Below are 27,910 nucleotides of genomic sequence, written 5' to 3'. Positions count from 1 at the left end.
TCTAATGTCAACTAGGGTTCTGCTGCTTCACGACCCTAATTCCTCTATTTGTGATTTATTCTCTTCTTACAAATAGTCCTTCTATTTTGTCCTTGTAATACCCTGCTTATGTGTAGAAACATTTGTAGAAGACTGAAGTTATTTCACTGTAGTATTTAAGCATGAGGAATTATGTGGCAGTAAAGTAAATGGTGAGTGGAAGGAGGTCATGTCTTTATTCTTTCCTTCTTTAAAGCAGGATCCAGTGGGTGTGATTAGCAGCAACTTTTAGTTCAGCATCTGCATTTAATCAGAAGTTATTTCCCCATTTCCTAGGCTGCTTAGTGTCACGCTTCACCACTTCATCTCTCTTCCGTGCCAACCAGGCAATAAAAGAAGGGTTTCTAACTTTCTCCTTTTTTTTTTTTTTTTTTTAGCCAACCTTGATAAACCTTAAATATCTGATTTTCTGTAAAGAAGTGATAACATCATAAATAAATATGTAATTTTGTCTAGTAAATGACTAGACAAAACTTTTCAGCTGTTTCTGAAGTTTTTGTACAGCACAGCGCAGGAGTGACTCAGCGACACAGAACAGGATGTTTAAATAATTACCTACATTTAATTTTAAGTTCAAGTATTAATTTTAACTTAGTGTAATTAGAGGTGCAAAAGAGCAGTGTTTTTTTGCTTTCTGGCACATCGATGACATTTACCCTATATCAAGACTCATGAGTTTGCATTAAGGAATCCTCAGCCTTGAATCTCCCCCTCCCTGCCCCTGACAAAAGTGCTTAATCTGCTCTTCATGTAAGCAGTGCATCAAAAGCAATTCATATATCCATGGGAAATCACATGAAGAAACAACAATTTAACTACATAAAGTTGAAAGAAATGTTTACCTTTTTTATTAAGAAAAGACGCATCCCTTTTCTTGTACAAGGCTTATAGCCACAAAAACATTGACATTCACATTCAAATGTAGGTAATTTTTTATAACATAGAAATGTAATTTTCTCCTGTTTTTTTTTGTTTGTTTGTTTTTTGTTTTTGTAATCAGACATCAAACCTGAGTTCGGTTACATTGAAAGCAAAGATGGGTAAAATACCTTTTAAAATGATCTCTTGCATAAAAATCTCCCAGCAGGTTTAATTAGTATTAGGTGATTAATAATTAGAAATTAATTCTGTATTACTTTTCTTTGAGATAATCTCATGAGATTTTTAAATACATTCTGTTGCCCTTCCGCTTGCTGTATCTTTGCTTGCCATCATGCCCAAATACTATGCAAAGATTTTTATGGTATATATAATATATATAGCATCACCACAAGGAACGGATTGGATGGACCCATATGGCTGTGCCCAGATGTTGCAGATATGAAATTATCAGTAAAAAAATCTCAGCAATTCTTACTTCCTGCAGGTGAGGAGTTCATGTGACCCTGTGCCGATTGATACCAGACTGAAGCTAATTGCCTGTTCACTTCCAGATCATGGGAACTGGGGAAGAATCCAAGGCATTACTAAAATATGGAAAAAAAATGTTTAACAAGTTAAAAGTTCAGAATCCCATATCAAATGTTATGATTTTAATGGATCTGTTGCAGAACTGTTCTCTGTCCATGAAAGTGAAGGATTTTAAAGTATTCTATGTGGGGGCTAAAATCTGTCTCTGAATACTTAGAAGGTGTTTGCTGTCATCTTAGATCTGAGTTGCCTCAGAGCTTAGAGTCTTGAGAAAGTCTACCCTTGAAGTGCAACAATAACATGAGGTAAAGTACAAAGTAAAACAGAAAAAAATATGTCGACTTAAATAGAAGTATTTTTCACTCTGCAGTATATTGCACAAGCACAGACAGTAAGGCAGCTAGTATTCCTTAGAAGTCTAGAACAGACTTGATTGATAATGATATTCAGCTCCAAAAACTTTGTTTCCCTCTTAAGAGTTTAAAGAGACAAAAAGAACTGTAGTTCACAGGTTGTGAAATAGAAATTTCAAGTCTTTGTAATGAGATTGTGTTACACATTACCCAGATTTTCCCATCACTTAACTTCCAGGCACAGCTGAATGTTACCGTTTATGTCATTAAGGAACATCTGGGGACTGTTTTTTAAGGGTGGGAGGCGAGAGCTATGTGTGGTGGTTTCTTTCTTTTAATTTATGCTTCGCTTACTTGTTCTGACATGCATTACATCACATAAGTGGCTCAAATTAAAGTTAGTCTGCTACCTTGTGGCTGTAACTTGAAATACCATACCTTCAGTGGTTTAATTTATAAAAATCTCCATTATATTGACACTCATTTCACTTGGCATTTGTTAAACTGCATCCAGAATACTGTACTCGGTTTTAGACCCCTCCCCAGTAGAAGAGATAACTCTCTTGTACCAGAGGCTGAGTGTCAGAGGTGATAAATTATTCATTTTTCCTCACCCTTCTTCTGTCTCACCTTTGAAGCATAGAAACAGAACACAGAGGGGAAATATGCACTGCTGCTGTTCTTGTGCCTGAATATATCTTAAATTTTGATGACAGCAGTCCAAGGATGATGGAGAATGTCACACATAATCCTGGAGAACTAAAAAACATGACAACTTTGATGTTTAGATGACATAGAAAGTATATGCCTTCAGGATCAGAATTTTATGTGCCTCAGTGTTGCTTATATACCCTTCTTTAGCTCTTCTTACATATCCTCCTTTGAATATATTTTTTTTTTTTTTACTTTTCTTGAAATGAAAAAGGCATTTAGTTCAGAGGAATCATCTATTAGGCACTTGCAGTGACCATGTGTGTCATACTTTGTCAGTATGCATAAAGCATTTGTCCAGTCTATGTGAATAATTGATCCATAGCTCTCTTTGAGACACTTCTAGAAAGGTCTTCCTGTGGACCTTTAGACATGAGAAAGAGGTAATTTTGGAAAGCTGAACTCTTCCATTAGCCTCTTCTCTCTTTTCCTGAGGGCTTTGTAGTGTGATGTCCATCATGGGCCCAGATATAAATTTCTGTAGCAGTAAAAAGACACTGTATAACCCATTTTAACTGATTTTTTTCCTATCCTGACTTAATTAAAATGAGTACAAAGGGCTTATCATAAAAATTACTATGCTGAGACTTTGAATGTCTGGGCCTTTCTAATTACCTAATTTTGAACAGATTATGCAAACGTTATTTAAATTCCTAAGTGTTCAGAATTCCTGATTTCTGGTGTCTGATTGTAGATATACTGACATTAAAGCATCAATGACGTAATATTTAAATAGCATAGAAACAGTGAGATAGTCTCTAGCCTCAGTCTAGCCATAATAATAACAGTCAGATAATTCAAATATCCAGGATCCCATTCTGTTGCAGGTATTTTGAGAAATACTTTATATAGCTCTATTTCCTTGTCCATCTTCAGGTGACTTCAAAAGACCTATTCTCATTGAAACCAGATTTAGATCTGTCCTGGTATTTTTAGCTGTTCTTAGCAGGAACAGTTTGAATAACTCAATTAGCTTTTAAAATAGTGTAAAATAGTGGCAGAATAGTGTCTTAATAACATTAGCTTTCAAGCCATATTCTAAAGTAATAATTTATTTGTGCTAATATTGACAATAATTGTAAATTACCGGTATGAATCATTGTTGTTTATTACATGCCAAATACGCAGAGAAGCCATTCCTTCATAATCTCCAAATTGTGTTGCACTGAATCAGATTTGCTGGATGAACTGTCTTCATCTTGTATTTTATAGAAAAACACATTAACTAGACTTCTCAACAGTGTTTTCCTGCTAGTGTTTTTTATTATATTAAGAGATATCAAGGGTCATGCTGGATAAAGAGAGAGCTTTAAAAGATCTCTGTTTAATGCAAGAGAAGAAAAAAACCTTCATTTTTTAATTATAAATTCAAAATTCCATTAGAGGCCCAAAATACTCATTTCAGTACTATTTTGTACTTTAAATATGGAACAAATTTTTGCTTTTTAAAATGAAGGGCAAAGTCCCTCTATTGACAGAAGCACGTCTAACACAGAAATAAGTACAGATCAATGTCAGACAGTGAGAATTTAAGGAAACATTATGCAGCAGAAGTTGTTTCAGGAAGTGGCTGTGTCTGGGGAAGCTGCTGATAAAAAAGGAAAAAATCTTCCATTCATGTTACAAATAAGGCATTTAGGTATGAAATGACAATATCATGTAAAATAGAGCCAAATAATTGTAGATTTGTATGGACAGACACTGAACACCACATTTGGTGAATATAAATTTGTAAACATTTTCTTATATTTTGACACTGAGGAGATGTGCAGCTGGCATACAAACTGTTGTTTCATGGTACTGTACGAGACAAGCACACAATATAGGCTTTACCTTGCTATGGTATCTCATTCACAATTTACCTCACTACTTACTTTCAGTGGCAAGACAATTCTGCAATATAGAAAACAAATCTTAGAGGGGAGGAACCTGTGCATTATTTAGTACAAAATCACCATATGCTTTTTACTGCCATTGATCAAATTACAACCAAGTTTTTCTTAATAGCTACATCATTGGGGAGGAGTGGCTAGAGAGCAGCCTAGCAGCAAAAAGACCTGGGGGTGTTGGTTGACAGCCACCTGAACATGAGCCAGCAGTGTGCTCAGGTGGCCAAGAGGGCCAATGGCATCCTGGCTTGTATCAAGAATAGTGTGGCCAGCAGGACCAGGGAGGTGATAGTGCCCCTGTACTTGGCACTGGTGAGACCGCACCTCGAGTACTGTGTTCAGTTTTGGGCCCCTCCCTACAAGAAGGACATCGAGGTGCTGGAGCATGTCCAGAGAAGGGCCACGAAGTTGGTGATGGGTCTAGAGCACAAGCCTTATGAGAAGAGGCTAAGGGAACTGGGGTTGTTTAGTCTGGAGAAAAGGAGGCTGAAGGGAGACCTTCTTGGTGTCTACAACTACCAGAAAGGAGGTTGTAGTGAGGTGGGGGTTGGTCTCTTCTCCCTAGTAACAAGCAATAGGACGAGAGGAAACGGCCTCAAGCTGCACCAGGCAAGGGTTAGGTTGGATTTTAGGAAAAATTTCTTCACCAAAAGGGTAGTCAGGCATTGGACCAGGCTGCCCAGGGAAGTGGTTGAGTCTCCATCCCTGGAGGTATTTAAAGAACGGATAGATGTGGTGCTTGAGGACATGGTTTAGTGGTGGACTTGGCAGTGTTAGGTTAATGGTTGGACTTGATGATCTTAAGAGTCTTTTCCAACCTTAATGATTCTATGATTCTATGATCATGTTGACAAAGAAAGGTATTTATTATCAGAATGTTGAAAGTGACCAAACCTCTACAATTAAAAAACCTTATTTATTTTTCTTATAGAAAATCTGTAGCTCTAACTTTATTCATAATGGCAGAGTACCAGAAATACTCAGACTGGAATGATAACACAGCAAATCCATGAATCTGAAACTCTTTTTTCAAAATTTTTGAAATAAATGTCTTCCTTAAAACATGGCTGCTGGGTGGCTTGGATTAAAAACTGCTTAGTATGTATATTAATCCCATTTAGGTTCATGGGCTATGTTAGTACAGAACCTTATGTGCCTTGTTAATTTTTGACATAGCATTATAACTTTTCTCTCTTCAGTCTACAGCAAGAGTTTCTTAAATGGGAGACAGAAAATTATTTTTTATGGATGGCACTGGACGATAGTACGACAAAGCTTAAGAGTGTGAACTAGATATGAAATTTATGTATGCCAAGAGAGAAGACCAAATGGCTTTTCTTTGGATGCAAATCTCAAATCATAGATTAAAATTTTGCCACCACAAAAGAGACACCTACAAAATGCTCTCACCCAGACTTTCCCATACTTAAGTAGCTGAACAGCAGCTGCATTCAGCTGTTCCTTCTCACATAGAATCATCTTTACGTGGTTGAGTGAAAGCTCTTTTAATTTTTAGCTCCCATTATTTTAATTACATATGTAGTCTGTCATGAAAACTGGGTTTATTTATTACAACTGTTTGGGACTGTCTGGTGCTTGGAGCATTCTCTTTGATTTTTTTTTTTTTCCATCAGTTTTCCAAATGGAGAGTCTTCGATTGTAACTGTATTTTGATGGAAAGGATGCATTCATTTCAGACTTGTGACTCTTTCTATAGGTCATGGGCTTCTCCTCAAGTTAATTCTCATTCTTCGGCAAGAGAAAAAACACAACTGCTACTAAAAATTCCCATCCTTTCATCAGAAGGATCTGCTCCCATGAAAGATGGAGGAAACTGTTGCTGAGCTGAGTTCCTTGGCTATGTAGGATAAGAAATAGAACGATATAATATTTGGAAAGATTTCCCAGAAGTCTATGTTACTGCAGCATTATGTGACTTTTGCAGATGCAAACTCCTCTATTTTTATGTGTTTTTTACATCTATGAGTGTTTAATTTCTGAGAGAAGAATGTACACAATTTCCGGTCAAGATGGTTTTTATTTTGCTTATAAAAAAAGTCTCTAACTCTTTTTTAAGGTGATGGTAGGCAAGAAGGCCCACTTTCCTCCTTTGCCCTGGTACCATCAATAACCAAGAATTGGCCAGCTGATTCCTTACCGAGTGCAGCTTTTTTCTATTGTATATAGGACTGGCTGTGAATACTTGAGTTTTGGTCATTTTTTAATGCACTCTGAAATTAAAGACGAAATCTGTCCAAGTGGCTGCTGGAATTGGTGAGGCTGTACTGCTAAATTTGGGAGAAAAAAGCTGAAATGGTGACCGAATGATTCCATCCCACTGCTTTGGAATATCCCAGACTCAGATACAGTCTTGTCTGGGCAGTCTTGGACATCATTGTGAAATCAGGACCCAGACAATGCTCTGTCTGGCAGACAAGATATTGGAATGAAACAGGAGGGAAAAGCCAAGCAGAAAATTAAGCTGGCAAAGCTACTGTTAACATAGGTTAAACAGAGCAGAAACAGATCCTAATAGTGTTTTCTAGAGTTCTGACTAGTTGCATTTTATCCTGAGTAGATCAGCTAGATGATTCAGTCTCTTTGTACCTTTCTTCTCATCTGTTTAGTCCACCTTCGCTTGTCTAGGTTCTCCCTTCTGTGCCTAACCACTGAACTATAAAGTGCATGTGCAGTCTGCAGTGTTACAGTGTGTATTGCTTCTGTTTATTTATTTGTTTTTCTCCAATTTTTCACTTGTCTTGCTTGTGTGGAGGTGGTGTTTATAGAGTGTTGTTTTCACTATGGATGGTTCTGGTTTTGTTCCTACATAGGCACTGCCATAAATACAATTAATAATGATGCAGAAATTACCCAGTATGATCACTCACACATGGCATAAGAGTAGAACAGTGCAAACTGCAATTTTTTTAGTTCAAAGACTCATTTGGGCAGTAATAAAAACAAACATTTAGTGTATGATAATAATAGCTGCATTACTACATTGAATAATGTAAAATTACTCGGCCCAAGAATAGCATTATGTTCACATGGATAATGGAAGTTATTAGCCAGTTTCCTTAGTGTGCAGGGTTCATCTAGGTACAGGTAGATATATTTGCATCGAAGGTACCCTAAGCTCTGTGAAATGACCACAGAGGAATGCAGTGGTTAATGTCATTCTAAAATCGGTGTCTACAGGTGTTCAGATGAATCATGTCTTAAAAGTGTCAGTTTCTCTTCACTGACTATATAGAGAGCCTGCAAGAATAAGCTCATATGTAAAATCTATGTTATAGAAATCTGAAGTGAGGTGAAATGAGTCACACCTGAAAGATTTTATTTCCATTTTCATTACTGTTAACAAACACAAAGCCATGAAGATGAAAAGCTAGATTTGTATATCTGTCAAAAAACAAAAGGCAAAAGAGAAGCTACAATCATGACTTGGTAAGAAAAGAAAGCTAAAATACCCAACAGTCGATTGTTAGGATGCCACCCACTTAGGGTACTAATTTCAGTTATGTCCATTGCCTGAAGGTTTCCCACTTTCCAAGAAATATCTTCATTAGTAGACTATAAGCTTTGTGTAGTGGAAAACTGCTTCCAGTTTTGTTATTGACACTCTGCCATTCTGAGTGTCATACTTAAAAATGAGTTACTGGATACTTAACTTCTGATGGACTGAAACTTGTTGACCTAGTGAACACTGGCCTGGTGTGATTATGAAAGAGACAGGTAAGGCATATCACTCCACACTCTCAGCAACCAAAATATCCTGTCTCAGATAAGAAAATGGGCATACAATTTTTCTTCTCATTTTTTCTGAAATGTCAGGCCAAATGGTGAACAAATCTGAAAATCCCCAGTAGCATGTTGGGGAGGAGCAAACATTGCCAGTCATCAGTTCAAGTTCTACCAAATGCACTTATTCCCTCTGGGGAAAAAATCCAAACAAAACCAAAATAAAAACACCCATACAAGGGGAACATAGACATAAAGATTTCACCAAACCCAAAACTTTTTCTTTGAATTATTGAGACCCTGATTTCATAACTGATAAGCAAAAGTCAGGTGATCTAGTAATTGGATCAGGTTTGGTTCCTTGTTTTTCATGGAAGCACAATCTGGCTCTTTGTGATCAATGTAACCTTTTGTAATACACTTATTTTAATACTGTGTATCAATATCAACATTCCTGTTTAGTAATGTAGAATTCATGTTGCACTTGAAGATCTGAAACCTTATGGTATTACTTAGCAGTTAAATTCAACTTGTATTCTTAGCATAACAAGTTAGTAACATAATTCAGCAAGCAGGAAGTCGTTTGGAATTCTATACTTGTAGGAAGCAGTTGTGTGCTAATTTGGTAATTATGCATATCCCCACTTGGTATCTATATTTCAACAATAGGTGGAGTAGAAAGTCATGCATAAATTTTGAAGGTATGACTTCAGGAGCTGCCTCAGGCTGAAGATCATTGTATCTATTGCACTGTTACAGATGTTGCACACTTACTGCCTCTAGCAACAGTGAAGTCCTGAAAGATCTATTTATCTGTGGCACATTACAGTTCCACAATATTTTTCTGATGTAAAGTTTTCTATGGGAAGAACTTTTCATGAAAATCTGTGTTTTCTATAGGAATATATAAATCTGACAAAAACTTTGTAAAAATTGCTTGAAGGGAGTTAAAGCGTTCTGACTTTTTCTGGTCTTTCAGTATTTCCTAGCTATAAGAAAATGAAACAAAGTCTATTTCAGTTCAAATTACTTGTCACTTGAAATAAATCACAGGCTATAAATACAGCTTGTCTGACCCAAAGGAAGATTTTGAAAAATTCTCTTTCCTGGCAGAATTGGTTTTTGTTCTGATTTCTAATGGGAAAAAACATTCATGGTCCGAATTTCTTCTCAGCTGTCTTTTACTTGCCTCCATTGCATGAATGCTTTGATTAAAATGAATAAATATATATCAATATAAATATTTGGATTGAGCCTAGAAAACAAGGCTTATGTAATCAACAGTTTGCTTGTACACCCTAGGGTTTGAAATTGCTGGCTAATTTCAATCACATTTAGAGGAGGGAGGATATCTCAACCGTAAGTGTGTTTCTATAAATTTTGCAAATACAGCAGCTGGATGGAGGAGTTGAATCCAGGTCATTGTGTCCCCAGAACAAAGTGGAGGCAGAACTCAACTGTTACACATTTTATTTGGCAGCAGATGGCTGCCAGCTAGTCCTTCAGACCAGCCACGTTACTGCTGATTCTTTCCCTGGCGACGATACGGAATACGTGTGTTGAATAATACGAGAGAGCAAAGAAGACAAATTCTGAAACAAACTTCACTAGTTCTACTGACCACAAAAACAGTTTTTAATTGTTAAGGTAGCATTCTTAGCCTATAGTCAGCAATTAAATGATTAGCCCCGGTTTATCTTTGACATCTGTCACATTGGACTAAGGTTATCATGTTGGATTGGGATACGGTTGACGTGATTTCTGATGACCTTACATGAGACTAGACCAGACTGGCAGAGAAACTGTGCAAATTGCCTTAGAGGGTGCTGTATCTATATTGTAGACAAATCAATGACTTCTATTTACAATCTTCCCTAATATGGCTTTAGATCTATTCTATTTACAATATTTCTTATAGCATTATGCCTAAGCTCTTAAAATATGCAGTCACAGAAAAAATTAAGTGAAAGGGACCTCCACAGGTCTTCTACTTCGGCCTCTTGTTCAGTGCAGAACTCAATGTCAGGCCTCAATGCAGGACTCAGTGCAAGACTCACTGAAGGTGTTTTGGCCTGTGTACTTACAGAGTAACGTAGAGAGTTAAAGATGTTATTGTTGCTGCTCTTCTTGTGTCTTTTCTCCCTTTTTTACTGTCTGTATCCTATGAATATGGCATTTCATTCCTCTGAGGCTGACATGCCCCAACTTCAGTCTTGTGCTCCCTCATAATTTGACGCTGCTTTGGGGGTCTGGTTTATGAGCAAATTTGCGGACAGAGAACTCCGTTCACCTGATGAGTTGCAATTTCTGGGTTATGAACCTTAGCTAAACACTTCTGTTGAGACATTTTGCTAGCAGGCTTGTTAGTGAACAGTTCGAACCCTCCTGACTGGTTGTTGCTGTCTTTGAAAATGCACTTTGTGAATCTTCATAGAATCATAGAATGTCCTGAGTTGCAAGGGACAAGGATCGTCGAGCCCAACTCCTGTTCCTGCATAGGACAACCCCAAAATTCACACCATATGCCTGAGGGTGTTGTCCAAATGTTTCCTGAATATTGTCAAGGCTTGGTGCTGTGACTACCTCCCAGGGGAGCCTTTTCTAGTGCTCCACCACCCTCTGGGTGAAGAACCTTTTCCTAATGTCCAACCTAGACCTCCCCTGGCACATCCCCCTGCCATTCCCTCAGGTTCTATTACTGGTAGTCAGGGAGAAGAGATCAGTGCCTGCCCCTCCTCTTCCCCTTGTGAGGAAGCTGTAGACCGCCATGAGGTCTCCCCTCAGTCTCCTCTTCTCCAGGCTGAACAGACCAAGTGACTTCAGCTGCTCCTCATACGGCTTCCCCTCTAAACCCTTCACCATCTCCATGGCTCTCCTCTGGACACTCTCTAGTAGCTTCGTATCCTTTTTGTACTGTGGCGCCCAAAATGGCACACAGTGCTCAAGATGAGGCAGCACCAGTGCAGAGTAAAGCGGGACAATCACCTCCCTTGACCGGCTAGTAATACAGTGCTTGATGCGCTCCAGGACACGGTTGGCCCTCCTGGCTGCCAGGGCACACTGCTGGCTCATGTTCAACTTGCCGTCAACCAGAACCCCCAGATCCCTCTCCACGGGGCTGCTCTCCAGCCTCTCGTTCCCCAGTCTGTATGTAAATCCAGGGTTGCCATGTGCCAGATGCAAAATCCAGCACTTGCCCTTGTTAAACTTCATATGGTTGGTGATTGCCCAGCTCTCTAATTTGTCCAGATCTCTCTGCAGGGCCTCTCTGCCCTCAAGAGTGTCAACAGCTCCTCCCAATTTTGTGTCGTTGGCAAACTTAGATAACAAACCTTCAAGTCCTGCATCCAAGTCATTTATGAAGACATTAAAGAGCACTGGCCCTAAGATGGATCCCTGCAGAACCCCGCTAGTGACTGGTTGCCAGCCTGATGTAACCCCATTTACTATAACCCTTTGAGCCAGAAGACCTGTCAGCCAATTGCTCACCCATTGCATGATGTGTTTATCCAGCTGTATGGATAAACATTTTGTCCAGGAGGATACTGTGAGAGATGGTATCGAAAGCTTTACTGAAATCCAAAAAGATTACATTGACTGGCTTCCCTTGGTCAATTAGGTGGGTAACCTTGTCATAGAAAGAACTTAATTTTGTGAAGCAGGACTTTCCCCTTGTGAACCCGTGCCAGCTGGGGCCAATGACTGCGTTGTCTTTCAGGTGCTTTTCAGTAACTCCCAGAATAATCTTCATGATTTTTCCAGGCACAGAGGTGAGACTGACAGGCCTGTAGTTACCAGGGTCATCCCTGTTGCCCTTCTTGAAGACTGGAACAACGTTTGCCAGCTTCCAGTCAACTGGGACTTCTACAGATTCCCAAGAGCATTGAAAAATCATTGTGAGAGGTCTCTCTATGACATCAGCCAGCTCTTTAAGTGCCCTCGGATGAATCTTTTGCTTTGAAATGTTACATCTACTATGTCTGTTGAGCACTGAGCTGGCTCTCAAGGCCAGCTTCATCTGCTGTCAATGCTGTTAACATGCATGAGAGCTCTCTGTGTTTCACCCTTTCCACTTTGGTAAGACAGAACCCCTCACTACATGCATGGTTCACATATTTCCAAGTAGTCCCGTTTCTAAGTCAATAGTCTGGACCTTGGTCTCATTTCAGTCACATGGGGAGATAGGTGAGAACAAAACACAGTGTTTATGAGCTTGAGCCTTAATGTTCTCTAAATCTTCCCATTCTATATATTGAGTTGTATTATGTGACCCAGTATATTTAAGTGATGTTCAAGCTTCTTTAGAAAGTTTTGTCCTTCCATATTTGATTCTTCTCATTAAGATGATACTACTGACTCATCATCTCTGTAATTGTCATCCATTCCAACTTTACAACCATGCTTCCAGCTGTGTTTCCACTGACAACATTATCTTCTGAAACTTTATGCTTGGCATTTCCCAGGAACTGGCTATGTCCAAACATTAAAGCAAATAGCTCAGTGTCAGTGTCTTCCAAACAGAGCAGAAGAACTCTCACATTGGTATTGGCATTAGCACACATTATAAACTATCACTATTTTTCCTTTGAGATGCTAATGTAGGAACAGGATACATACTATCTTAATACTTGTAAGGACACAGTGAAATGATACAGGAAGCAAGTTTATTCAGCAATGATTTGTGTAAGTAAGTAGGATATACGGGTACCTAACATCGGACCCATATAGGGCCTTTAATGAGGCACATCAGCCACATACTCTTCATTTCAGCCTTATGCAGTTAGCTAACAAATCAAGAAGAAAAATCTTTTGAAGACCTAGGAAAAGTGAGACTTGCCCCTGCTTCTGAGGCTTATAGAATTGCAGAAATCAGAGTTGTATCAATTGCATCCAGGTGCTGTGAATGAACTACTTCTTTGTGCTCCATCATGTACTCTTCACTGCTAGTACTACTTACTGCCCCACTGGCCTGTGAGCTTCCATCACATCCCTGCCTTCATTCAGGAGCCATTGAATTCAAAGTATGGCAGAAGTGGACTTCTTCCTCTCAACTTCCTGCAATTAGGAATTTGCTGAAGAAACTCCATGTCTTGTGGCTAGATGTGGATGAAAAAAATTCCACATCCTTCCTTCTCTGAATAGAATGTTGACAGCTCTAAGATCCAAATTTAATGATGACATGGAAGAAAAATTCTGTTCAAGTAAATTCTTATTTATAAACTCTCTGCATGAAACTATGATTTTTTTCTTTTTTTTTTTTTTAGATATGTGCATTTTCTTCATGAACCACAAGATGGGAGTATTGGCTTTTAAAACTGTGTTTTAGTTTGTTTTTTTTCTTTTTTCCCTTGTGCTGTGCCAGGCAAAGAGTTTGAGAAAATGTTCTGTTCCCTCCTGAACAAGTTTTCTGCAATGAATTAAACTGGAGAGAGTTTCTGGAATGTTTAGAAAATGTTAGTCAGCCTCATTCCCAGTATGAATCCAGGGGCAAATGTCATGTGTACATTAAAAGAATTTCTTGTGACTAAGCATCACATTTCTCTGATACAAGTTTCAGAGTGGTTCTTTTTCAGTTCTGCACTGACCTGACACCTTTTCGGATAATGGTTTCCCTTTAGCACTCTCACTAGGCTGTAAGGATAAGTGGAGTAACAGATCAAAACACTTCATGCTGCATTTACAGGTCACCATCTGCAAGTCTGATAGAGCACAGCTTACTTGATAAAATGACCAGCTCTGAGTAATTTTGGGAATGAGAACTCATGTTAAGAAAACATTAAGAAATAGAAAATCCCACAGTTAAATTTTACTACATGGGCAATTGAAGGACTACTTGTTCTGCCTTCAGGCTTATTTCTGAAAGGTGTGAGCATGTCCTATTTGTTGTGTGACACATAGTGCCTATGAAGGCACTAAAAGAAAATGGACCAATGCCAAACTATTGATTCTGAAATTTCTGAGCATTGAGGAAGTTCAGATATGAACCTCCTTGGCTGTAGTCAAAGCATTCATAACTTTTGGGAAACTTTTATCTGCACATAAGCTATGTGACCCATAGCCCTCTTATATCTGAAACACAGCATCACCCAAGCTGCCTTTTTTAATTTCTTCAGGTTTTTTTCTTGCCACAGCAATCCTCCCCTTCTCCTTCAGTTAAAGAGGGAAGCATTTTACTAAGGAGTGTGTAGGAGGTACTTGCATATATTGTTACCTGTTAATGGAGTTTGTATATGTATACAGGTGTCTGTGAACACCTTTGAAAACTTATTAAGTGTAAGCAGGCATGTGCTTATTTCCAAGCAGCTGGTGCAAAGAAGAGAGGGAATGACTTAACTATTACATGCTATATACAGGTATTGAAGCAAGAGTATTCAGACAAAATATCATTTCCAACTTGGCTCATTAGATGAATATTATAAACAAGAGTTGATTAATTCTTTTGAAAGATAATACCCTAATACATTTTCAAAAAAATTTGGGTCCTGTTCAAATACTGAAAAGAAAAAGCAGATTTTTTCAGAAGCCCAGTACTTGCCATTGAGAAATTTTAATTCAGACTATATTGTGCACTGTTGTTTTTTTTTTAAAGTAGCATGCTAAATTTTCATTGTTTTATTCTTTTCCATTAAAAACTATTGAAACCGATGCTGGATTTAAACTAGTTTATTGCAAGCAGATGTAGTAGGAACAACCCCTTATTTGATACAGATGATACTAGTAAAAAATGGATTAGCCGTTACATTTTGCATTGGTAAAGTCCATCTTTTCAAGGTTTGTCAACTGTACCTAGTGGTAAATTATTAGTCAACTTTTGGTTGCTTTTTAACAAGCTGAAAACTTGAATCTTCTTGCTCCTGTATTACAGGAACACTGAAAACTTTTGGGCTTCTCTTCCTTTCACGCCTACAATAAGGAACAGACAGGCTGAGCTGACTTGTGGCAAGCAGTAACAAAATTGTGGCAGATATATTCATGCTCTCCCCGTACGTCTGGGCCTCCTGTTAAACCTGAAACCTTGTCTTCCCTCACTGTGATCCTGCTAGGAACTTGATATTATGGCCTCTACAAGGATAAAAGAGACTAGTCATAGACATATAAAAGTAGCTGAGGAAATATGCCTTAGACATAGTGCTACATTTAAAGAAATAAAAAGAAATCTCACTAAGAGAAGAGGAAAGGAAGTGCAGCATTTCCACGGTAAATTGCATGCTCTTCCTTTGGCAGAAGTGATCTTGGAAGAATATGCTTCCTGCCTCTGTTCTCTAGTTTTCTGTTTTCTCCCTGAGTGCGGTTGTACTATGAAAAATGGCTGATGCCTTTTTGTACCATGTCTTTGCTCCTTCTGTATATCCAGAATCAGTCGTGTTTGCCTTCAGGTCAGTAAAACATTTTTTTTTTGTTTTCCATTTCTGTTAACAATGTAACTGTATAGCTATGTGAGAATCTTTCCCTTAATGTCCATTCACAACATAGTTTACTGACTTGCAGTCAATTTAATCTTTTCGAGTCTCACACAGAGCATGAAGGTAGTTTCTGGAAGAAGAGCCCAGAGACAGTATGTTTCACAAAGGAGTATTCAGTGCCTCCTGAATGTGACACTACAGCTCTTTTGTAGTGTGCCCTTTCAGGCTTTCCTAAGGCCCTCCTAAGCCACCTGGTGCATATTTATGGAGGAGAAGAAGGATTAATTCCCACGTGGGAGGCAGACCTAGCTCAAGGAGTACTGAAAATTTAAAACTAATTGTTTGCTGGGTTACTCCCTGAGCCAGGAACTCCTGAAGAAAAATAGAGCTGGTTTTCTTTCCTTTCCCAGTATATTTTAATGGAGATTTGGAGTTTCTGGATAATAAACTGCCTGGTAGGAAGGCAGCCAAAGACCTTTGCCAGCTATGAACTCTTTTGATTAAAGGAGAACTCCTTTGATGTACATGTAGAAAGAATGAATCAGACAATATAATATTGGAGATGCCACTTTATTTAAAAATGTTATCTGAGTGAAAGAACCACCTTACAGTACCAGACTGTGTTACTTCTGTAACAGGTTCAAGTAGGATCAAAGGTTTCTACATATAGTAAAATGGAAGGTAATCATGGAAATCATGCTCCTGTGTGCCCACAGGCCTGAAAGGCTGACTTCAAGTCTATTTTCACTCTGTGATAAAATGGGAGCAAAAGGAAAATCACAAGCTGGGTGAGACAGGAGTCACAAGTCTCTAGGCAATGCCACGTCTGGATCAATAAACAGCCATGAGAGGCTTCAATGTGCATCTCATTAATGTGGGGATCTATTAAGGTGTTTCTTGTTGCCTCCCGTAGGAGAGTTTCCACTGGATAAATTGACTTTTGCGGATTGTATTATAAGGAAAACAATTCCACGTAAGAATTTTATAGAGGTCCCTCAGCACTTGCCTGAGAGCTCATGAGAGAGGTCAGTCAAGTATTAGACAACTTCAATCTTTTTGCCCTGTCTCATTTACAAGTCCCTTAATTTCAAATGCACTGACAGTCCCAAAGCAACCAATGGTCCTTGTCACATGTGCTTATATACTTAGTGTCTAAAAGGGCTTTCTTTCTATATTCCTGATGTAAGATATCACGTTATTGCAAGGACAACATTGGTGAGATATAAGACTTCCTACCACAGTTGAATTCACCTGTTTTTGTTTAGTTATCTTACCACAGCAAACTTTTTTTGTGAGTAGTATTTGTCCATGGATTTTTTTCAGTATAGTGACAGAATATGTTAACAAAGCAGCATCACAGAGGTGTGAAAAAGAGACACATAATATCATGAAGAGCTCTAGAGGCATTTCAGTTTTTCATCTGCAATAGTGATTAAAAAGTGGCACAAAAGAATTTTCTTTATAGGTCTAATAGGAACTGGGATAAAATACCAGTAGCATTTTTAATTCACTGAAGGCTGTGGGCAAACAAAAATATTTCCCATACCTCGTGGAAGTTCAGAAAGTATTGTGGAACACATCTATTACTCAAACCTTATAGAGGTGGAACAGCAACATAAGGCATTTCTGGTCTTAGTATCTCCTTTACAATGCTATTTTGTTTTTGTTCTGTCCTCAGGTTGCAATCTGTATGCATAGAGATTACATGTGTTATGTGCAGCACCACCTGTTGTCTCTGCATGCTCCCTGGAACAGTCAAGACAGAGCAGGGAAGGAACAGGGAGAATTGGGGCTGGAGTGGAACTGGAATTCAATTACACATCTGCTGTAGACCCATCCTCATCATAAAAACTGGCCTGACAATTTTAGCTTTAATCATCCCTATCTGAACTCTCTTTGATGTTAAAGATGGGTTACTCTCATCCTCCTTTCTTGTCATATTGTGGGCAAGCATCACTAAATCAGGTAGCAAGATGCAGACCTTTCAGGAAACCTAGGCATGGAGTGAACATTTTTCTCCAGCCCTTGAAAGTACATGGGATTGATCTGTTTGCTGTACAATCCCCAAGCCCCAGGCAAAGGATAAAATTTCTTAGAAGAGAGGCAAACTAAATCAATTATCTCCTGTTGCTGGGATAAAGTTGGTCAATAGCTGATATTTTAAAGCACCTCCATCAACAATTTATGAGATTTATTCAGTTTATGCGAAAGAGCACTCCATAATCATCACTACACAGTGATGGCCCAACAGGGTGTTGCTAACTGGATATCATTTAATAAAAGTTTTTCAAGTGCTCAGCATGCTTTCATCAGAGGGTGATTTTTGTTTTTATCCTTGTTTTGTATGAACATTAGGAGGTAATCAAGAAGTTATAAAAGTTGATGATTTATGAAGCTTTTGAAGTGGTGGGTGAAATTGTAGGCTAGATATAATGCTCATATTGATCAAACTGTTGGTAAAAGCATGGTAAGACTGTTGACTAAAAGTACTATTAAAATAAGTTTTATGACAGGCTGTTAAATAGAGATTTAGTATTATTTTCATAACTTGATTTTCGCTAATAGTGGTCTTTGTCAACACTGGGCTGTATAGTGTTGATAGAGGCATAAACCTCACAAATATTACCAAAACTGGTAGATAGTCCTGGTGTGTTTTCAGAATTGAGAGTGTAGTTACACAGTTACCAAATCTCTCCTCCACCAGCTCTTCAATTAGGTTGTCAGCAGTATTCTTGTCTCGTACACCAACCTTTTGAAATTTTTGTTCCATGCTCATGGCTTCATCCCACTCTGCTGCTTTGATCCCTCAATCTCCTCTTGTTTTGTTGATATTTTTTAAAACAATTCCTCTACTTTTTCTTCCTTTTCCATTTCTCATATTCTGAGACTACCTTGATTATTACATTTCTTTTTCCAGTTTTGAAAGCACAAGGGAAAACAAAGTAATGATTTATCTTTTTGCATATGTAGTCCCATGCCCTTTAGTTCCTATCACATATTATCCACCATTTACAAAGAAGTCTGAGAGAGTCTTTTTAAAGTTTCATAAGTATCTCTTATTCAGTCTTTCTTTTTAGCTCTTTTCTCTCCCACGACTATGTTTTTTCATTTCTGGCTACTTTTATTCTGAAGAGTGTCTCAGAATTTATATTTCTCTTTCAGATAAACCACGACCAAAACACAGAAGCAAATTTTGGCTTCTCATTTTGATACATTTTATCTTTACATCTCCTTCCTGTACTTTATTTACATTCTGTTTCACTGCATTCAATTGAAGAGCTGGTGTCTTCATATCAATGCCTTTTCAATCTTTTAGTAGTTAGGTGAATAGATATGTACAACCCCGAAGTTTGGAAAACAATCCAATGCTAGCTTTTAGGACTGTGCAGCTTCCATCTCTTTTTTGTGCACAGATTTTTGTTTCTTTGGTTTTCTCATATTGGTGCCGACTGTCATTTTTGAGATAAAAATACTGATTCAAGTACTTTTGGAATGAGATGTGGTTTCTTTGGCTGATTTAGTTTATCACACATCTGATGTGTAATCTAGCCATGATATGAGAATGTCCAATGCTATTATGAGAAAACTGCAAAATCTGTTTTATACTAATACAGAACCATGTTTTGAAAATAAACAAAGGTATGTCATGAAAAACATTTGTCAAGGACCTCATCTGAGAACACAGCTGCCTTGGTCTGTATTTGTGCGTGATCATCTGGGGCTGCACAGTACAGATCTCTGAAGGACGTGCTGTGTTCTTCTTGAAGAATTACTCTCTTCAATCTAATCCGTACAAGCTACTTATGTTCATAGGTGTTGCCACCTTTCCTCTTTCATATATAAGTAAATACAGTAAAAATCACCAGAACAAGATTATCAGTGTCATAAAACCAATCTGAAATCTCACTTACTCATTTAAAGTTAGACTGGGTATTTTGTTATTCTTCTACAATCTTCTTTTGACAAAGCATAAAACTTAATTTTAGTTTTGTTTTTCTTCAGAAGCATTTCAGAAGCAGAGGTTCACTGATGTTAGTTACTGTGTTCCTGTTCATTCCAGTACCTAAACAAATGTTTTAAGAGTAAAATCACTGAAGAGACACAGTGCAGTTGCTGGATTTTTTTTTTTCAAATTCATTTAGAAAACATTGCCAACAGTAGAGGTTTTTTTATTGTTCATATGGCCAAATATACCAAGATACCTAAGACAAAATCTTAGCAAAACTAGAAATGCTGTCAAATCTGGATGTAGTTTTCATTTCTCTTGAAAATATGGTGAGTTACCTCTGAAAAAAAACACAAAGGATTGGGAAAGGTTGGCTTAAGAATGACCTTACGTAATAATCACATATGTGAACTTTAAATGACTGGCTGTATTTATGGACATTAGACAAGCATGCAATTATTTGGAAACTTATCTAAGCAGTATGGGAGTTCTCATGTTTTTGTTCGTGGTGACATAAGTGATAACAACACTGATAAGCCTAAATATTGAAAAGAAAAACAGGAGAGAAGATTATATCATTATTAGATTTTTTTTTGTTACAACAATTAACTGAACCATTCTGTATAAATTAACTAAGCCTTGCCTGCTGAATCATTGGTTTGGCTTGAATCTTTATAGGTAGAATACCCTGCCAGAGTTGCACCATGTTCTCCTCCCAAAGGTCCTTATTTGCACCTGGACAGATGTAAGAAAAATCTTTTGTGGTGTGTTAGAAAATTAGCAAAAACTTTTCTATGTTTATGCACTGGACAGTGATCTTTTTTAACATGGATTCCCACATGATACAAATCAGAACAGCTCTGTCAAAGTCAGTGGCACAAATCAATCAATACTGGCTAAAGGTTTTGTCCCCAGTCAGTGTTTTGATGGGAAGACAGAAAAGGGACACTTTTCAGTGTCACGTACTGAAAAACATCATATGTCTTACTGGGTCAGGCTAAAGACTGCCCTTTGGAAAAAAAAAAAAAATCACTGCCTCTTGGCTAAGCAAAAGAATTGTGCAGTTTTGAGTACAAACAATAGAGCCTTTGAACTAAAGATGTGCAGGCATGAAACTGTTTATTTACAGGGAAAAATGACCCACTTCTCTAGGAACATGACCCAGTTTAATCTGCTAGAAAAAAATTGAAAATCTATTTGACCTAAATTTTCTGAAGCAAAAGGTGTGTGGCAGAGAACTGTCCATACAGTTCACGAGGCAGCATCATTTACAGGTCATTTGCTCCATGAGTCAGACAGGATTTTGTTTCTTTTAATAGGCTGTGATTAGGAACATTACCTGAAGAACCTCCACAGAGCTTTGATCTGTGGTGTCACTCTTTTGCAGCTGTCTTAGGGATGCAACTACACTGTAAACACTAGTATCACTTAAGTACACTCAGAATCTCAGGACAGGGTTAGATAACATTTGGTGATAATAAAGTACCTTCCGCAGGCAGATGTGCAGAGACAGGAAGACCTGACTGTTGACTTGTCAGATCTGAGGTAATTTGGGTAAAGGATTCATCTCAGTATGGTTGTCCCAAAAGCTCAGCCTACAATACCTCTGCTTTTAGAAATGGGTACAAAAATTATAACTTGATCAGTTCAGATGGTCAGTATGGTGGAAATCTCACATGCTTATTTTGTCTGAAGAAATTCATGCTCCCTTGTCCACACAGGAGTCTTTCCTGGGAACAGACCTGCTTTGACTTTGACATATTTCTTGTTCTCTACATATCCATCAATGTACTGAATCATCAGAGACAGTCAAAACTGCATCACTGCAGAAGTATTTATTCACAGTATTTCAATGGCAAGTCTTTCCATGCACTCCCCTCGATGTGAAGACCAATCCTGCAATTTTAGAGAATTGTATGAGTGGCATGTAGTATTCAAATCATGTTGGCATTTTTATTAAAAGCCCAGATATATATCCATGCCTCTTCTCAAGTAAATCAAAAGCTGGATAGAGAATGCTCGATGGACATTTCTTCTTTTTGTCTACAAAACTGCAAATGCAAAATGACTCATAGCTGCTTCCTACTCTTTTGCTCACAGAATTATGAAGGGACCACTAATTTGGAACAAAGAACAATATGAGAAAACTATCATCCAGGTTTTTTGTAAAACTGACTATGTGAGATAGCAGTAGCAAAAAAGGTAGTTTAAGACTGTGAGCTTCAGTCACAGTGAGATCAATAAAATTAGTTGAGGTGTGAGATACTCTTCATTATGGGGATTTCAGCATTTACTCCATAGTAATTTCTTCTTGTATGTGTATAGACAATATGTGACAAATAGGACAATGGATTTTTTTAATTAATGTTTTTGTTCATTTGTTATTTTGTAGGTACTTTGTATTATCACTCTTTGATATTTTGTACTGCCTCTGCATGTGCAGCAAAAAGTCCTGTGTGAACTTGGGAAGCAACTGAAAGGTGCTGGGAAGTAAAATAAAACTGAAGAATACCCTCAAAGGATATGGTGGCCAGAGGTATGTTGACATTAAAGCATTTTATTAGGTCCCAGTAATTCTGCCTTTCTCAGTGATTTACCTTACTACAGGTAATTCTTGTGGTGTCATAAAACTTCAGCTTTAACAGTTTGATTCAGTGGGTATTACTGCTAGGATTTTCACTGCTGTCATGATATACAAAATCATAACATCTTTTGTGGAAGGCACGTAATAAAATATAGCAGCATGCTAGAGAGCAACAGATTTTCAGTGTGCACAAAACTCAATTTTCTCTACTTTCTTTAACAGAGGATGCACTGTGTGGTTCATTCAGCCACTGAACATGACTTCACATAAACGTATGAACGCAGTTATGTGGCATGTACAGGGCCTGAACAGGCCTTTCCAGTTACCCATACTCAGCTCTATCTACATTGCAGAAACTCTAATAAAAGTCAAATCAGTCTGTTGAGCAATCTGGGAATAAATATTCATATCTCTAAAACCTAGTAGGATTGGCAGAAGAAGATAGCAGTTATCTCAAGCACAAAAATGGAGCAAACAGCAAAATTCTCCCAGCCCAGGTGTGCATATGTCATAAATAAAAGGGACTCATGAATATCATCATATCAAATTCACTCCTTCCATTTGCAAAGATTTTCAGATACAAAATACCTTTCAGTATCTGTCCAATCTGTCCAACTGAACTGCTTGCTCATTCTGATGAGATAATTATCTAGCAGTATCAATTTTGACAGTGATTCTCAACAGACAAATGGTTTATCACAGAATTTTTCAGTATCTGTAGTGAATCCAAGTTGGTAATTTTCAGATGCAGGCTTTAACTCCCCTAAACTAACCAGAGCTCTCTAATTAGTGTTTGGAATTTTTTGCTTATTTTCTTCACAATACTCATCTTCAAGTTTTCCACTTTCATATTTGCCCTTATACTAAGTGTGGTGCTAAGCGCTACTTGTATGTCACAATGACAGATTTACAGCCTTGATTACCCGTAGCTTTCCTAGTCATCAACAGTGTGCATTTGAATATGAACCTTTCACAACAGACTCCTCTTGTTTACAGACAGCATGTGGCTTACCATGGCCTTTTTAATCTAATGCAGGAATTTAACATTAGAAATCGAAGCTAATTAAGTAAAGATAAGAGCACTGCCAGTTGTTATACAATTGGAAATAAATAACTGAGCTTGGTGACTGAAATTAGTGGAGTATTGCATTGTTGGGACTAAGAAAGTTTTTAATTCTTAAAGGAATACTTCAGAACTATTAATTTAGCCAATATAACTGCTAAAAACGTGTTAAGAATTTCCTCTGACAAACACTATAGAAAAAGAGTGCCTTGTGCTTTTAGAGAACTTTCATATCAAAGGATTGTCAGGAGTGTTTGGCTGACAAAAGCCCCCATCTTCAAGGTCACCTGCAGGTCTATCCTACTTTCCTCTTCTGTCTCCCTGCCAGCAGTTCTGCTTTGAGTGGTGCTGCCACTGTGGTACAACTACTAGAAATTATGAATGGGGAAAACTTCTTATGAGCATTTTTCATATCAGGTATAATGCTACAGCTATTAATTTTCTTGAATATTAAATTTATTTTAAAGGAGCATTATTTCTTTACAGTTAATAGATTTTTTTCCTACTCACACACTTCCAGTATCTACATTTCAAAAATCAGAATTCTGGCAATTATTTTAGGTATGGATATTTAAAAATTATTATTTAAAATTTGTCTGATTTTTTTCTTCAAAGGGTACCTATGGTGTATAGAGTATTAGTCAAAAAACTGTACTTTTCATTATTTTTTATCTAAAATATTTCTTGTGTTTATTAGCAGCTGAATTCTCCACCAAATCCTGCTTTGCAGAATTTATTTTAATACAAGTTATGCAAGTGACGCATAGAAGGTTGTTTTTATTTAAGGGAAAAAAATGATTTATGCACGTACTAAGTGGTTCTGGAATAGAGTTTGCAGATTCAATCTTACAGTGCTGCACAATTTGTCACAGAGCTGTGATTCAGCCCTTGGCTTAGGATTAAGGAATGAAATAAAAAATATGAAAAAAGGAGACCCTTCTTCCCCCATATGTACAAAAGATATAATATAAATTAACATTTACCATGTTTTCTAAATCACTTTCTAGAATCTAATAACCTCTTTAATAGACATAACAGCACAACTGTTTAATACCATTTATTTTCCATTGCTGTTTTAGTGTCTTATTTTTGTCCAAATCCTGGTTCCAGGAGAGCCCAAATAACCCCGCTTAGCATGGAAGTGCAGTACCTTCCCAGTTTGCCATTTGGGAAGAGAAATGCTGTAGAAGTTGCAGTAGTCTTATGGCCTGCATCTTGCTCAATTTGTTTCAGGCACTTTGCCCTTCCTCCTGCTGACTGAAGACATTACCTACATTCCTCTGCTTGAAATAATCACCTGTCTTATGGTGGTTAATTCATTTATGCAAATTTTGTTCTGCCTGTTTTTGGAGATACGGTCTCCCTGAGCATTTAACCATCGACATCCATTCCTCACAACTCCTTCTTTTCCATGCAGACGTTTACTGCCTGTAACATGGGGTGTGTATTCAGAGCACTGCACCCCCCCCAGCAGTCAAGAGGTCTGTCCGTCACACATCCTATCTGAATCTTCATAATCAGTTATGATGCAGCTCTTCTCCCCAAATTCAGCTTGTTCCAGTTCATTTTCCTGAAGTACTCCTTCCAGCACCTGGCTGTCTTTATTCTAGACCCTTATCCCAAGCTTTTCCTCTCCAAAATTATTTTTTGCCAAATCCTGATTCCAGGACAGAGCCCAGAAAATTAACAATTCTTGCCATTGTTTACTGGGGAGGAAATGGGATCCTTTCCCCAGTTTCCATCTGGGAGGAGAGGTGCTATTGGCCCAAGAAATTTCCTTCATCATGACCCTACCGCAGGTTTTTTTTTTTTCCCTCTCAGAGAGAAACCCCATTTTATTTTAACTGTCTTCTTCCTTTCCAGTCAGCCTCACTATCATCCTACAGTTCTTTTTGCTTTTGGCAGCTCTCCCAGAATGCTGAGCTGAAAGCAGAGAGAAACCACACTGATTCTGTGGTTTCCAGAAGAGACCAAGGCTCCTTTTTACATATTTCATGCAGCTGTGCTTTCTTGGCCATCTCTCTCACTTCCCCAGCTAAATCCCAGTCTTTTTTCTCCATTAGCACATATGGATTTCTAAGATGATCAGGTCAATGACTCATTGTACACACTTGTTAGAGGGGATCATTTTGGAGGTGCTTTGCAGTGAAGTGGTCTAGTTCAGTTTGGGTGTGCTGGAATGCAGAATTACTTCTCTTGCCTTTGGAAAGAATAGGTGCTTCTATTTTGTGTCTTCTTGAATATTGGTAGGCGGCCTTTCATGCTAAAATACACTAACTTATCTATATCCAAACTGTATACATCACTATTAAATCACTTTAAATATGTTCACTTTTACTAAACCTGTACTTTCTTCTGGGCTCTGTCAAGGAGATCATGGAAATATGGATTTCATCTGTGTGATTGTGTATATATGTGTCAGTATATATGTATATTTTCATACATATATGTATACAGAGAAAATAGTGATGCTTTCATATATAATTTTTTCAAAATATAAAAGTAATTATGATGACTGACAATAAATCTTTGCAATCAAATTCCCAAAAAACCTTAAATCACTATTAGAATGTGTATCAGATAGAGAAATGATATACACACATACAGACAATTTTTTTTTTTTTTTATGGGTAATCCCAGTTTTATTTGTATTGTACAGTCCAAGGGGAAAAAAGAGTGGCTGTCCTATCTGTCCATTTAAATTGTAGTAATTTCACACTTCTTAATAGATTTTGGGAGAAAGTGAGACATTTTACTATCATTAACAGCCGAACATAAATAATTAGCTTTAGAACTCTTCTGGGAAAAAAAAAAATAATGTAATGGGATAGTATAAGCCTACATGTGGGATAGAAAAAGTATATATATTATTGAAGGTTAATGAAATGTAGTTTTAGGTTTATATAGGTTTACAGGCTGGATCGTTAGGCCGGGGCCAACTGCATGAGGTTCAACAAGGCTAAGTGCCGGGTCCTGCACTTGGGTCACAACAACCCCATGCAACGCTACAGGCTGGGGGAGGAGTGGCTGGAGAGCTGCCTGGCAGAAAAGGACCTGGGGGTGTTGGTTGACAGCCACCTGAACATGAGCCAGCAGTGTGCTCAGGTGGCCAAGAGGGCCAATGGCATCTTGACTTGTATCAGGAATAGTGTGGCCAGCAGGACCAGGGAGGTGATAGTGCCCCTGTACTCGGCACTGGTGAGACCGCACCTCGAGTACTGTGCTCAGTTTTGGGCCCTTCCCTACAAGAAGGACATTGAGGGGCTGGAGCATGTCCAGAGAAGGGCCATGAAGTTGGTGATGGGTCTAGAGCACAAGTCTTATGAGGAGTGGCTGAGGGATCTGGGGTTGTTTAGTTTGGAGAAGAGGAGGCTGAGGGGAGACCTTATTGGTGTCTACAACTACCAGAAAGGAGGTTGTAGTGAGGTGGGGGTCGGTCTCTTCTCCCAAGTAACAAGTGACAGGATGAGAGGAAACGGCCTCAAGCTGCACCAGGGGAGGTTTAGGTTAGATATTAGGAAAAACTTCTTCACCGAAAGGGTGGTCAAGCATTGGACCAGGCTGCCCAGGGAAGTGGTTGAGTCTCCATCCCTGGAGGTATTTAAAGAACGGATAGATGTGGTGCTTGAGGACATGGTATAGTGATGGACTTGGCAGTGTTAGGTTAATGGTTGGACTCAATGATCTTAAGGGTCTTTTCCAACCTTGACAATTCTATGATTCTATGATTCTATATGTTTCCCTATGATATTCTCTTTCTTTTGTCATAATCACCCTGTTTGCACAAAGGAAAGACACAGTTAGAACCCTTTACCCTGCATTTGGAGGTTCACAGAGAGCAACAGAAATGTGTTAGAGGAGCCTGTAATCCTGTGAATTTTCAGAGCTGGCTCATGGTGCAGCTCTGCAGATTCTATAGAAGTGAAATGCTTTCTTTGTGGTAATTATAAACATGTGCTTTAGAAATTAGAAGTCAGATCTCACCAAACTTTATGCATTGAACAATTGTTAGTGTGACTTGGCATCATAAGCTTTTATACAATGAATGAAATGGTTCTCCCTGTACAGATGACTGCCCTCATCTCATCCTTACCTCCCAATCCCTTGTGTGTGCAGGTGTCAGTCCAATTACATTTCCTGTTTTGCTGTCATTTCTAGATCATGGATTTTTCAGTGGATCCAACAAAAATGGTAGGGAAGCGAAAGCAGCAATTTCAATTATATCCAAAGTTTGCATTTTAGATATAAGGAGAACACTTCTGCTGTGAATAGTACTGCATTATGAGAAACAAGAAAAGAAAGAATAACAAAAACAGAGTTTCTAACAAAGAACATGTGGCATGGGTTCCTTCTGTGCCATAGAGGATGGACTCTCCCTCACACATCAGCAGTAATTTGAGCAGATCAGGGTACTTTAAGAAGGCTTCATGCAGGAAAAAAAATAGGAACTGCTGCACTGCAACTCTGATGTTTGGGGTTGTGCAATTTGAACAAGCTCTCCGGGTTCGTATCTTTTTTAATCCCTGGGGTTAAGACATGCTGAGAGAATTAACTGAGGGCTTTGCACAGCTAATCACCCATCCTGAATTTGTCTTGAAAGAATGGTAGAAGGATGCAGCTGGGTTGAAGATGTGTTTAATTTGGCTGACTGCTTCTCTCCCTCTTTCATTGCCTAGTCTGGTAGTTCATCTCATACCTTTTCCTAGCCTCTTTTATGGGGGTGGATATCACTGTATCACTGCCATCTTTGCATTTTTGTAAATGTTAAAAT

At 38.2% G+C, this 27,910-nt stretch overlaps 1 long non-coding RNA gene across 1 annotated transcript in view; it reads left to right on the top strand.

Moving 5' to 3' along the window:
• LOC148055568 (uncharacterized) overlaps nt 1-27,910 on the top strand; it is a 133,452-nt gene that overhangs the window by 12,330 nt on the left and 93,212 nt on the right. The window contains exon 5 of the long non-coding RNA XR_015705244.1: nt 21,885-22,028. This is a non-coding gene — a long non-coding RNA (uncharacterized LOC148055568). The remainder of the gene's footprint in view (nt 1-21,884; nt 22,029-27,910) is intronic.

The sequence above is a fragment of the Nipponia nippon genome, unplaced genomic scaffold, assembly GCF_047370975.1.
Source record: "Nipponia nippon isolate SJK-2023a ecotype South Korea unplaced genomic scaffold, ASM4737097v1 scaffold_20, whole genome shotgun sequence".
NCBI lineage: Eukaryota > Metazoa > Chordata > Aves > Pelecaniformes > Threskiornithidae > Nipponia > Nipponia nippon.
This window is presented reverse-complemented; position numbering and strand designations above follow the sequence as displayed.